Source organism: Dipodomys ordii, unplaced genomic scaffold (assembly GCF_000151885.1).
Source record: "Dipodomys ordii isolate 6190 unplaced genomic scaffold, Dord_2.0 Scaffold37, whole genome shotgun sequence".
NCBI classification, from domain to species: Eukaryota; Metazoa; Chordata; class Mammalia; order Rodentia; family Heteromyidae; genus Dipodomys; species Dipodomys ordii.
The window spans coordinates 14,347,106-14,358,212 of NW_012267253.1; positions in this window are offsets into that span (position 1 = coordinate 14,347,106).

Consider the following 11,107-nt stretch of genomic DNA (forward strand, 5'->3'; position numbering starts at 1 on the left):
CCACTGAGCCACCTTCCCAGCCCTATTTAATATTTTTCATTTGAGATCGAGTCTAGGTTGCCCAGGGTGGCCTCAAACTCTCAGGTTTAAGTGTTTTTCTTGACTTAACCTCTCAAGTAGCTAAAAGTATAGGCTACTTCATTCAGATTTTTATTTTTATCATTTTGATGGAAATCTTCTAAAAATGTATTATAATTGGCCAAGCTTTGTTGAACAGCATATTCTAAACATAAACTGGTCTTTTCTTAAAGAAATGACAGCTTTACAGTTGATCTAAACAATCATGTTATGTTTTTAATACAGTGATGCTCGCACAGGCTCTTGAGAAGTACAAGGGTATGCATACACTTTGACAACTGAAGTTTTTAATTTCATGTTACTTTAGCAGATTTCCTATGTTCTTTTGTTGTTGTTGGTCATGGGCCTTGAACTCTGGGCTTGGGCGCTGTCCCTCAGCATTTCAGCTCAAGGTGAGCGCACTACTGCTTGAGCCACAGCGCCACTTCCTGTTTTCTAGTGGTTTATTGGAGATAAGAATCTCACAGACTTTCCTGCCCGGGCTGGCTTTGAACCGCGATCCTCAGATCTCAGTCTCCTGAGTAGCTAGAATTACAGGCATGAGCCACCGGCACCCGCTCCTATGTTGTTTTGTAAATAATATCTTTACCTTTAAATCTGATGCTTCTATTTTCAACATGTTAGGAATACATAGATAATTAAAATAGTCTGAAAGAATGAATACTTATTGAGTGAAGACCTGATAGGTTTCCCTTGTCAATGGCTGTTGGACCAGAGTATCTCTAGGTATAAGTTCTTGCTTATGTTCATTTTCCTGTTCTATACTACAGTAACATGATTCTACAGTATGACACAAAACAGTCTTATAAGTTAGTGGTCACTTATAGGTACATTAGTAGGACTGTTGACTGCCTACTCAGACTTTGTGCTTGATTTTCTTCTTTTATTCCTCAAATCTATATAGTGGTTGCTACCGATGGTTAGATACTAAGCAAATGGAGAAGCAAATAAAGACATTTGCAGAAAAAGACAAATATTGCAAAATAGACTTTTAGAAACTGAGAAAAGTAAGTCCCTTATTCTAATTACAAGCCAATTTCTAAACTCTCCTGTACTCTCATTTACATTCTAGAGATACCTAACTAAAACAGAATCTAGCAGATGATGAAACTCTAATCAGAGTAGATAATGGTTCATAATAAAAAAGATAAATATTTCCTGTGGTGGACACTAGTCCTATATGAAAACTAGTGAAATGTAATTGATTAGTCACAGAGCATGACAGAAAACTTAAGAGCTTCTAATAAAAGAAGCACAAACTGAGTACCCCTAGGTATAATGGTGCCATCTTTGGGCATGACTTGATTTTGTTACAAAGCCCAAATCACTGTCCTCAAGATGGATCAACAAGATTTACATGTAAAGAACGATAAGCACTATTAGACAAAAGTGTAGGGTGAGTAAGTATAGGTTGAAACAATTAGATACTTTTCATCATAGAAAATAATGTAGATCTACGTTCATATTAAAAATACAAATTATAAATGACAATGAACATTATAAATGAAGACATCTGAAGACGTTTTATTTCCTTCTGTTGAAGGGTAGTAGCAGCAGGAAGACATAAAAATGTGTGATGTTCTGTTATTAAAAGCATGAAATTTGGAGTCTTTAACTTCCTTTTCCTGTATGGGAAGCAAGCACTGTTTCTCTCTTTCTCAGTCCTTTAACTGTAATCATACTAAAAGAAATCCATGCTAAAACTTTCCAAAAAATTATAGTTTTAATTTGTATGATGATCCTGGGGCTTGAACTCAAGGCCTGGACACTGTCCCTGAGATTTTTAACTCAAGGCTAGTATTTTACCTCTTCAGCCACAGCTCCATTTGGCTTCTTAGTAATTAATTGAAGAGTCTCCTTATATGACTGGTTTCAAACCTCAGATCCTTAGATCTCAGCCTCCTGAGTAGCTAGGATTACAAGTGAGAGCCACAACTACCCACTAAAATCATAAATTAGAAAAACAGAAATTAAATGTTTTTTTTTTTTGGGGGGGTCCAGTTGTGGGGGCCTGAACTCTGGACCTGGGTGCTTGCCGTCCCTCAGCTCTTCAGCTCAAGGCTAGCGCTCTACCACTTGAACCACAGTGCTACTTCTGGCATTTTTCTTTTTGCTTATGTGGTGCTGAGGAGTTGAACCCAGGGCCTCAGGCATGCAAGGCAGGTGCTCTACCACTGAGCCACCTTCCCAGCCCCTATTTTATAATTCTAAATTAATACCTATCATTTGACTTTTTTTTGCCAGTCCTGGGACTTGAACTCAGAGCTGAGGCATTGTCCCTGAGCTTTTATGCTCAAGGCTAGCACTCTACCATTGGAGCTACAGCTCCACAGCCAGCTTTTTGGTGATTAATTGGAGATAAGAGTCTCACAAACTTTCCTGCCTAGGCTAGCTTCAAACCACAATCCTTAGATTTCATTCTCCTAAGTTGCTAGGATTACAAGCATTAGCCACTGGCACCAGCTATTAAAAAGAAAAATTAGTTTAGGAAGAGTTCTCGGACTCAGGGTTTTTTTGTGGGGATTTTTATTTTGTTGCTCTTCTTTTCTTTGTTTTTTCTTTTGCCAGTCCAGATGCTTGAACTCAGGATCTGGGCACTGTCCCTGCCTCTTTGTGCTCAAGGCTAGTGCTCTGCCACTTGAGCCACAGTACCACTTCTGGCTTTGTCTGGGTAGTTTACTGGAGATACGAGTCTCACAGACTTTCCTACCCCATCTGACTCTGATCCGTGATCCTCAGATCTCAGTCTCCTGAGTAGCTAGGATTGTAGGCATGAACTACTGGTGCCTGGCCGGACTCATTATTATTCCATGACTTTTGTAAACTAAAGGTCTACTGTTGATTTCTAAAACTAAAGCTAACTATGTTTCATATTTTTAAAAATTATTTTATTATTATAATGTTTTGTTGTCATAGCTGGAAAAAATAAGTAACAAAGAAGAAACTTCAAAATAAACTATGTAAGCCAGGCATTGGTAGCTCATGCCTATAATCCTAGCTATTCAGGAGGCTGAGATCTGAGGATTACAATTTGAAGCCAGTCCAGGCAGGCAAGTCAGTGAGACTCTTGTCTCCAATTAAGCACCCAAAAGCTAGAAGTAGAGCTATGGCTCAAGTGGTAGAGTGCTAGCCCTAAGCACAAAAGCTCAGGGATAATGCGCAGGACCTGAGTTAAAGTCCCGGGACCAGCACACACAAGAAAGGAACTATGTATAGAGGTTAATATATTGTTGCAGTTTCTCATATTTCAATGAATTATATTACTTTCATAAGACCATTAGAAAATATAGCAATGACCCTGGGTTTTAATCAATCAATACTAAATAGAATTTGAGTGCATTTTTATAAATGATTGTTATGTTTTATGTATATAGGATCACAAAGTGAACAATTAAAAGAAATTAGATCCCAATACCCGTAATGACACATGAAATTTGACAAATCTTACAAAAGAATGCAGTCTAAGTTTAAAGCAGAACTGAAGTTATAAGCTCTAGCTTTGTCTGTACATTTTCACTTTTTCCATTGAAAACTATTGAGCTACCAGGTATAAGAGAAACATAAAGTGCATTCAAGATCCAGAAAAGATTGTATCTAAAGGAGGACAAAAGAAGATGGAAAATACATCATTCAATGAATTGATTCAGAGGTTGACGAACTTCTCTAAAAGGCCTGATGGCTGTGTAGTCATAAAGTCGTTGTATTCAACTCTTCCACTCTAATAAAAATAGACTAGTCTTTGTTTTTGTGAACTCTATTTACAAATAGAGATAGAAGATCTGGTTTAGCCCCAGGCCCTGGTTGGTCAACCTTTAAACTAGTTGAATGCACTGGATACAAACAAAACAAATCCAAAAACAGGACTAACATTTTCTTTTAATTAACTTCACAGATAGCTAAATTAACCATCAATGGTATTATGTAGTTATTTTCTGGAACTGCAAAATTGCTTAGAAACTGAATTCCATTAGTTTTCAATCTCTCATGACATTGTTATTGAAAACACTCTCCCTGGACTGGGAAGGTGGCTCAGTGGTAGAGCGCTTGCCTTGCATGAGGCCCTGGGTTCGATTCCTCAGTACCACATAAGCAAAAAGAAAAAAGCCGAAAGTGGCGCTATGGCTCAACTGGTAGAGTGCTAGCCTTGAGCTGAAGAGCTGAGGGACAGTGCCCAGGCCCAGAGTTCAAGCCCCAAGACCAGACCTCCCCCCCCCCAAAAAAAGAGAACACTCTCTCTGAATAGAAGACTGACATCTTCTTGAGCTACAACAGGAAATAGGCACATTTAAGGTATTTAATTGAAGAGAATTTAATGAAGGGTAATCTAGAGAGGCATGGGTGACCTGACAGGGAGTGGTGAAGTACCCACCATGAGCAAGAGAATATTCTCACTCCTAGAACAAGAAGAAACTGTCACTAGAACTCTGAAAGACATGGTGTTTTGGAAAAGAAGCCACTGCTCAAGAGCCACGTCCATGGGTCATGGAACAACTGACGTAATCATGACACACACAAAAAGGCAAATGAATGCCTGAGTCTTAACTCATACTTCTGGCCAGTGTCTCACAACAGTGTCAGCAAACAATAAAGGACAACTTTGGAGTCCAGAGGAGAACAAAATGACAATGATACAGGAAGCTCTAAAAGAAGAGAATAGAGCTCAGAGCTTTCTGTGAAAGTAGGGATAGCACCTATAGGATTACTGTAGATCTTCGGATAGCCATACCAGGTGGCGATTCTTATCAGATTAACAGAGACTTAAACTTCTGGCAGACTGACATGAAGAAACAGAAAAATGAGCAGTATATTAGCACTTGTCATAAAAATTTGTGGCATACAAGGTTGTCATCTATAATGTTGGGCTGGGAGCTTGGCATCAGTGCGATAACATCTACCTAGCAAGCATAAGCCCCTATGTTCAAAGCTCAGTACTACCCAAAAAAAGTAAAATGACATCTATTATCTGTTAATGAAAAGTAGTAACTATTTTTTTTCAGTGACAAATATATATGATCAATATTTTGCATGTATTACACATAGTAGATATAATGCATTATCAGTTGAATGAATAAATGTATTGAAGTAATTACTTTTTCATAGTTTTTATTTAAATAATCTGATTTTTTTTGTTGTTGGTGGTGGTGAACATGGGGCTTGAACTTAGAGCCCGGGTATGTTCCTAAGCTTTTTTGTTCAAAGCTAGGACTCTACCACTTTGAGCTACAGTGCCACTTCCATTTTTTTTTTTTCTGGTGGTTAATTGGTGATAAGAGACTCACAGACTTTTCTGCCAGAGCTGGCTTCAAACCACTGTCCTCAGATCTCAGCCTCCTGAGTAGCTAGGATTATAGGTATGAACCACTGGCACCTAGCAAATAATTTGATTTTTTTAAGAGTACAAAATGTGCTTCTTTTTTAGAAGATATTTTGTTTGGTTTTATGGAACAATCTCACTGTGTAGCCAGACTGGCCTCAAACTTGTGATCTTGCTTCCACCTCCTGAATACGGGGATGACAGATACGCACTCCCACACTTGACTAAAAGACATGGGGCCTGAACTCTGGGCCTGGGTGCTGTCCCTCAGCTCTTCAGCTCAAGGCTAGCGCTCTACCACTTGAGCCACAGTGCCACTTACGGCCTTTTCTGCTTATGTGGTGCTGAAGAATTGAACTCAGGGCTTCAGGCATGCAAGGCAAGCACTCTACCACTGAGCCCAGTTGGATATTTTTTAAAAATAACTTTTTATTGAGATTAAGTGATTAAATTTTACAAATTTCACAGTATTGTAGGATAATGATACTAAGTTAAAGTCACAAACACATTTTAACCTTCACAAGGCAAATTGTCATTATCATGATCTATAATGTTTGTGAATTCTCTGAGCTTTGACAATACAACTATTTCTTCCATTTTGGGTGATATGTACATTTCTTTCCTTCTGCTTAGCGTCAGCTGTTCCCTCTTTCCCTCTCATTCCCTTCCTCCCATCACTGCCCTTGAGCTGCTTAGTTCATTTTCATCAATGTCCAGTGCAGCTGACGGGCCCCTCTGTTGTATGTTTTCCCCTGTTTCCCTCTGGTTCTGTGCCCTCCTCCTAGCTTCCCTCAGATGTGCATATATATACCATATAGGAGAAAGATTTCATTTTAAAAGGAAACAAAAAACTAATGTTGTGACATCTTCTCTGTGCCCTTCTCACAACAGAAACTTGAAGCACTTAACATACAAACCAGCTTACCCCGAAACCCATTCACGAAAATGTATTTAGAAGGTATACCTATCTGAAACCACCTACTCATCAACTTCTTTGACAAAAGCAAAGCAAGTAACAAAATAGAATTTATGCCCTTTACTTATATTGAATAAAATTTAATTAGCCCTTCCAAATTTACAATGAAAATGACATAGCAGATAACATGGCACTGATTGAGATAGTATCAGTAGATAGTAACTTCCAACAAATTTACTTTTTCTAAGCACCAGCTACATTGCCTATGTTTCATAGGACCTTGGTCATGTGAAGATTTTGTCTCTAAATATGGAAGAAAAGATTTATGCATGGTTTTGGCTTTTCACAAACTTGTATACACCTTTTGTGGAAATTTTTAGAGAGCAGGCTTAAAAGCTCTGAATAGAATCTACTTTGATCCCAGAAGTCAGCCTGATCTAAATATGAAATATAAACATTCTTCTTTTTATTTTGAGATATAGCAGTAGTATATCAATTATATTATGGTATCCACAAACAGGTTTTGAATTTGATAATTTTGAATTAACCAGCCCTTTAAGACTTCTTTATTTACCAGGAGCCTACCTAACTTATATTTGAATACATACATACATACATACATACATATGTATGACAAAGGTCATAAGGATAATGATCATATTTTTCCTGGAGTGCAAAGTGAAAGCATTTTTCTCTTAATTTGCAAGAGGCGTGTCATATTTCACAGAATTGGCAAAAATGAACATGATTTTGAGAAGAGCAAATCCTGCCAAAGTAATTCTTTCTTTTTTTCTTTTTAACCAACTGAAAAACCTGGCAGATGGTATTGCAATGATCACCTCTTCAAAATATCATCTGTGTCTACTTACTATTATGTATTATATACATTATACACACATATATATTTATATATGATGTCCTTTAACACACTTTTTGGTGCTCAAGTCTGAGGCAGAATCATGAAAGGAATTTCTCCCTCTTCCTTCACTGTCCTATCAAACCCTAACCTCACACACAGGCATAGATGAGATTGGAGCTAGTTATTGAGTATACTGACTGCACACACTGTAGATGATCCCTTGTCTCCAGGGAGGCAGGAAAGTAGAATTCCACCTGTCATAGAAATCTAGTGGCCTAGTGTTACCAGAATTTCTTCAAACTAAGTAACCTGATACTTATACTTCTGCACTAAAAGATCACTACCTTAAATATCACAAAAAGTCTTGGCCACGGAGAGGTGATAAGGAAAGTAAAATTTACTATAAAATTTCCATATATTTATAAACAATCTAATACTATATGGTGCTTCCTAAACTTGAAAGAAGTAATATCCGCCTTCCTTAGCTGCAATGAATAAACCTTCAGCCAGGTGTTTTGAACAAGATGAGAACTTTCTGTTCTGAATCAGATCCTTTTCTTTCTTTATTAACCCCCCCCCCAACAATTGCTCTGTGTGTGTATGTGTGTGTGTGTGTGTGTGTGTGTGTGTGTGTGTGTGTGCCCCTAAGGATATGAAAATGAACAAGAAGGTTGTTGGGCTGGTGTTGGTTTTTGTTTGTTTTTAAAAATATATGAACCCTCTAGGATCTTACAGCCGGATAAAGATTATAAACTGCTACTAAACAGTACAATGTCTGAGATGTGCTACTTGAGCAAGGCTCACTTTTCTTTTGTAAGGGGTGATGTACAGAGGGGTTATGGTTACATAGGTCAGGTAATGAGTCCATTTCTTTTTGAACAGTGCCACCTCTTCCCCAGTTTTGTCCCTCCCAATCCGCCCTCTCCCATAAGTTGTACAGTTCATTTTCAACATAGTTGCTAGTATCACTGCTGAATTAGTTCGCCCTTTGTCCCACTATTTCTGTGCTTCTCCTTCCCCTTCCCCAAAGAGATAAATTTACATACAAGAAAAAAAATACAGAAATTAACAACAGCAAAAAAAGGGGGAAAGCAAAAACACAAAAAGTAAAATAAAAAAAAACTCTTGTTTCCATCTTTCTTGGAGTTCATTTCAGGAAAAATAATTTTATATGATCGAATGCACATAGCTATTGACCCCTTGCAAGCTCTCCTAAGAATATCCTCCTTTGGTCTCACTGTGTGAATGTTTAGAGTCCTGTTTAATTTATCATGTCCATGTGTAATTTTTTTGTCTTTTGCCATCCATTGTGTTTACTTGTAGCTTTATAGGCACATTCTAATTACTACAAATGAGGAAAACCTTGCAACCTATGTTTTCTTGGACCTGGCTTACTTCACTAAATATAATTTTTTCCAAGTCTTTCCATTTCTTTATGAATGGGGCCCTTCTTTCCTTCCTTCCTTCCTTCCTTCCTTCCTTCCTTCCTTCCTTCCTTCCTTCCTTCCTTCTGTCTTTCTCTCTTTCTTTCTTTCTCTCTTTCTTCCTTTTGGTCAGTCATGAAGCTTGAACTCTGAGCCTGAGCGCTGTCCCTCCGCTTTTTAGCTCAAGGTGAGTGCTCTACCACTTGAGCCACAGGGCCACTTCTGGTGGTTTATTAGCGATTAGAGTCTCACAGACTTTCCCGCCCGAGTTGACTTTGAACTGCAATCCTCAGATCTCAGCCTCCTGAGTAGTTAGGATTAGAGGTGTGAGCCACCGGTGCCTGGGTCAATATCATTCTTTCTAATGGAAGCATAGAATTCCATTGTGTATACATTCCACATTTTCTTGATCCTTTTACCCAAAGAAATAACAACCTGATTAATAAATGGGCTAGAGACTTGAAGAGAGATTTCTATGAAAAGGAAATAAGAATGGCCAATAGACATATGAAGAGATGTTCAACATCTCTGGCCATAAAAGAAATTCAAATCAAAACAATATTGAGATTCCACCTCAACCCAGTTAGAATGGCCATTAGCAAGAAAACTAACAATTACAGATGCTGGAGGGGATGTGGCCAAAAGGGAACATAGCTACACTGTTGGTGGGAATGTAAACTTGTTCAACTACTCTGGAAAGCAGTATATGCAGGTTCCTCAAAAGACTAAACATAGAGCTTCCTTATGACCCAGCACTTCTGCTCCTGAGCATTTATCCAGTAGACCACAAACCAGGCCGCACTAAAGCTACCAACCCAACTATGTTCATTGTAGCATTGTTTACCTTAGCCAAGATATGGAATCAACTTAGATGCTCCTCAGTGGGTGAATGGATAAAGGTTTCCTTTCAATGGTTAAATCAAGAAAGGATTTACAGCTGGGCATCAGTAGCCATGCCTATAATCCTAGCTACTCAGGAGGATTTGATCTGAGGATTGTGGTTGAAAGACAGCCCAGGCAGGAAAGCTGTGAGACTCTTATCTCCAATTAACTACCAACAAGCTGGAATTGGAACTATTGCTAAAAGTACTATTCTTGAGCACAAAAGCTCAGGGACAGCACTCAGGCCCTCAGTTTAAGCCCTAAGACTGGCACAAGAAAAGCAAGCAAGCAAGAAAGAAAGAAGGGAAAGAGGGAAGGAGGGAGGGAGGGATAGAAGGAGGGAGGAGAGGAGAGAAGGGCAGAGGGAGGGAAAGAGAGGGGGAGGGAGGAGCTAGGGTTTGTATGGAAAAATAGGTGTTCCATGGGAGAGGAAGTACAGGAAAATTCAGGGGGAAGACAAACAGAAGCAAAGCATTGAAGCATAGAAGTATATGGTGTAAGCCAGGATTGGGTGGCTCACTCCTATTATACAGCTACTAAGGAGGCTGAGATCTGGAGAATCTCAGTACAAAAACAGCCAAGGTAGAAAAGTCTGTGCGACTCTCTCCAAAATAACCAACAGAAAACTGGGCTGGTAGGGCACTAGCTGAACAAGGAAGCATGAGCTTGAGGCCTTTACTTCAAATACCACTATTGCCAAAGGTGGGAGGGAGGGGGAGAGGGAGAGGGAGAGCAAGAGAAATATAAACTATATTGAAGGTGGGAGAGAGAGACTACAAATAGGTTTACATAGGTTAATAATCAAAGGTGGACAATGATGAGCTGAAAGTTAAAATTATATCAGGAAGAAACCCAAATATTTAAGGAACTTGACCTTTATCTCTTAGAGGAAAGCAGTGGGATATAAATGAAGCCCTTCCTTCCTTCCTTCCTTCCTTCCTTCCTTCCTTCCTTCCTTCCTTCCTTCCTCTTTCTCTGTGAGAAATACTTGCAGGTTTCTTTTGGATAGGAAATTTTAGAAACAGTATACTAGAAAGGTTATGAAGAGATTCTACAGGTAGGAATTCCTCTACTAAAATTGGATGGTTTCAACTTTGCACTGCCTTTTGTTTTCCATAAGTTGAATACTGACTGTTTTGAACTTTGTTGAGCCAAGAGGCTGTGATGGCTGCTGTCAGTCTAGCAACTTGATCATGTTGCCCTCTATCGGCAGAAAAGAAAAGAAATTACCCTCAAAAGTATTATTTCACTTGCTGGTGGTATTTTGATTTACCTGAAATCGTGTTTGTGCTGTTTGGTATCATAAAAACACATGCCAGGGTTAGAATCCTATATGTATACCACCACTGAGGTTTTGAATTATTATTTCTATTATGGACCTACCAGCCCTTTAAATTTAATTCATTAATATATTGTATCGCAACTGTGTTCCTATTCCTGTGTAAAGAATAAAAAATACAAAAAGGAATCAAAGGAAGTACATAATATAAGAATGAAAATAAACTACAATTGTGTGGTGGTCAGAAAGCATAAATAAAACTAACATGTTTTATATAAAACATGATGAAATAATCTGATTGATATCTGTGCCTTGAATTGTGGGTGTGCGTGTGTGTGCATTTGCGCATGCCAAA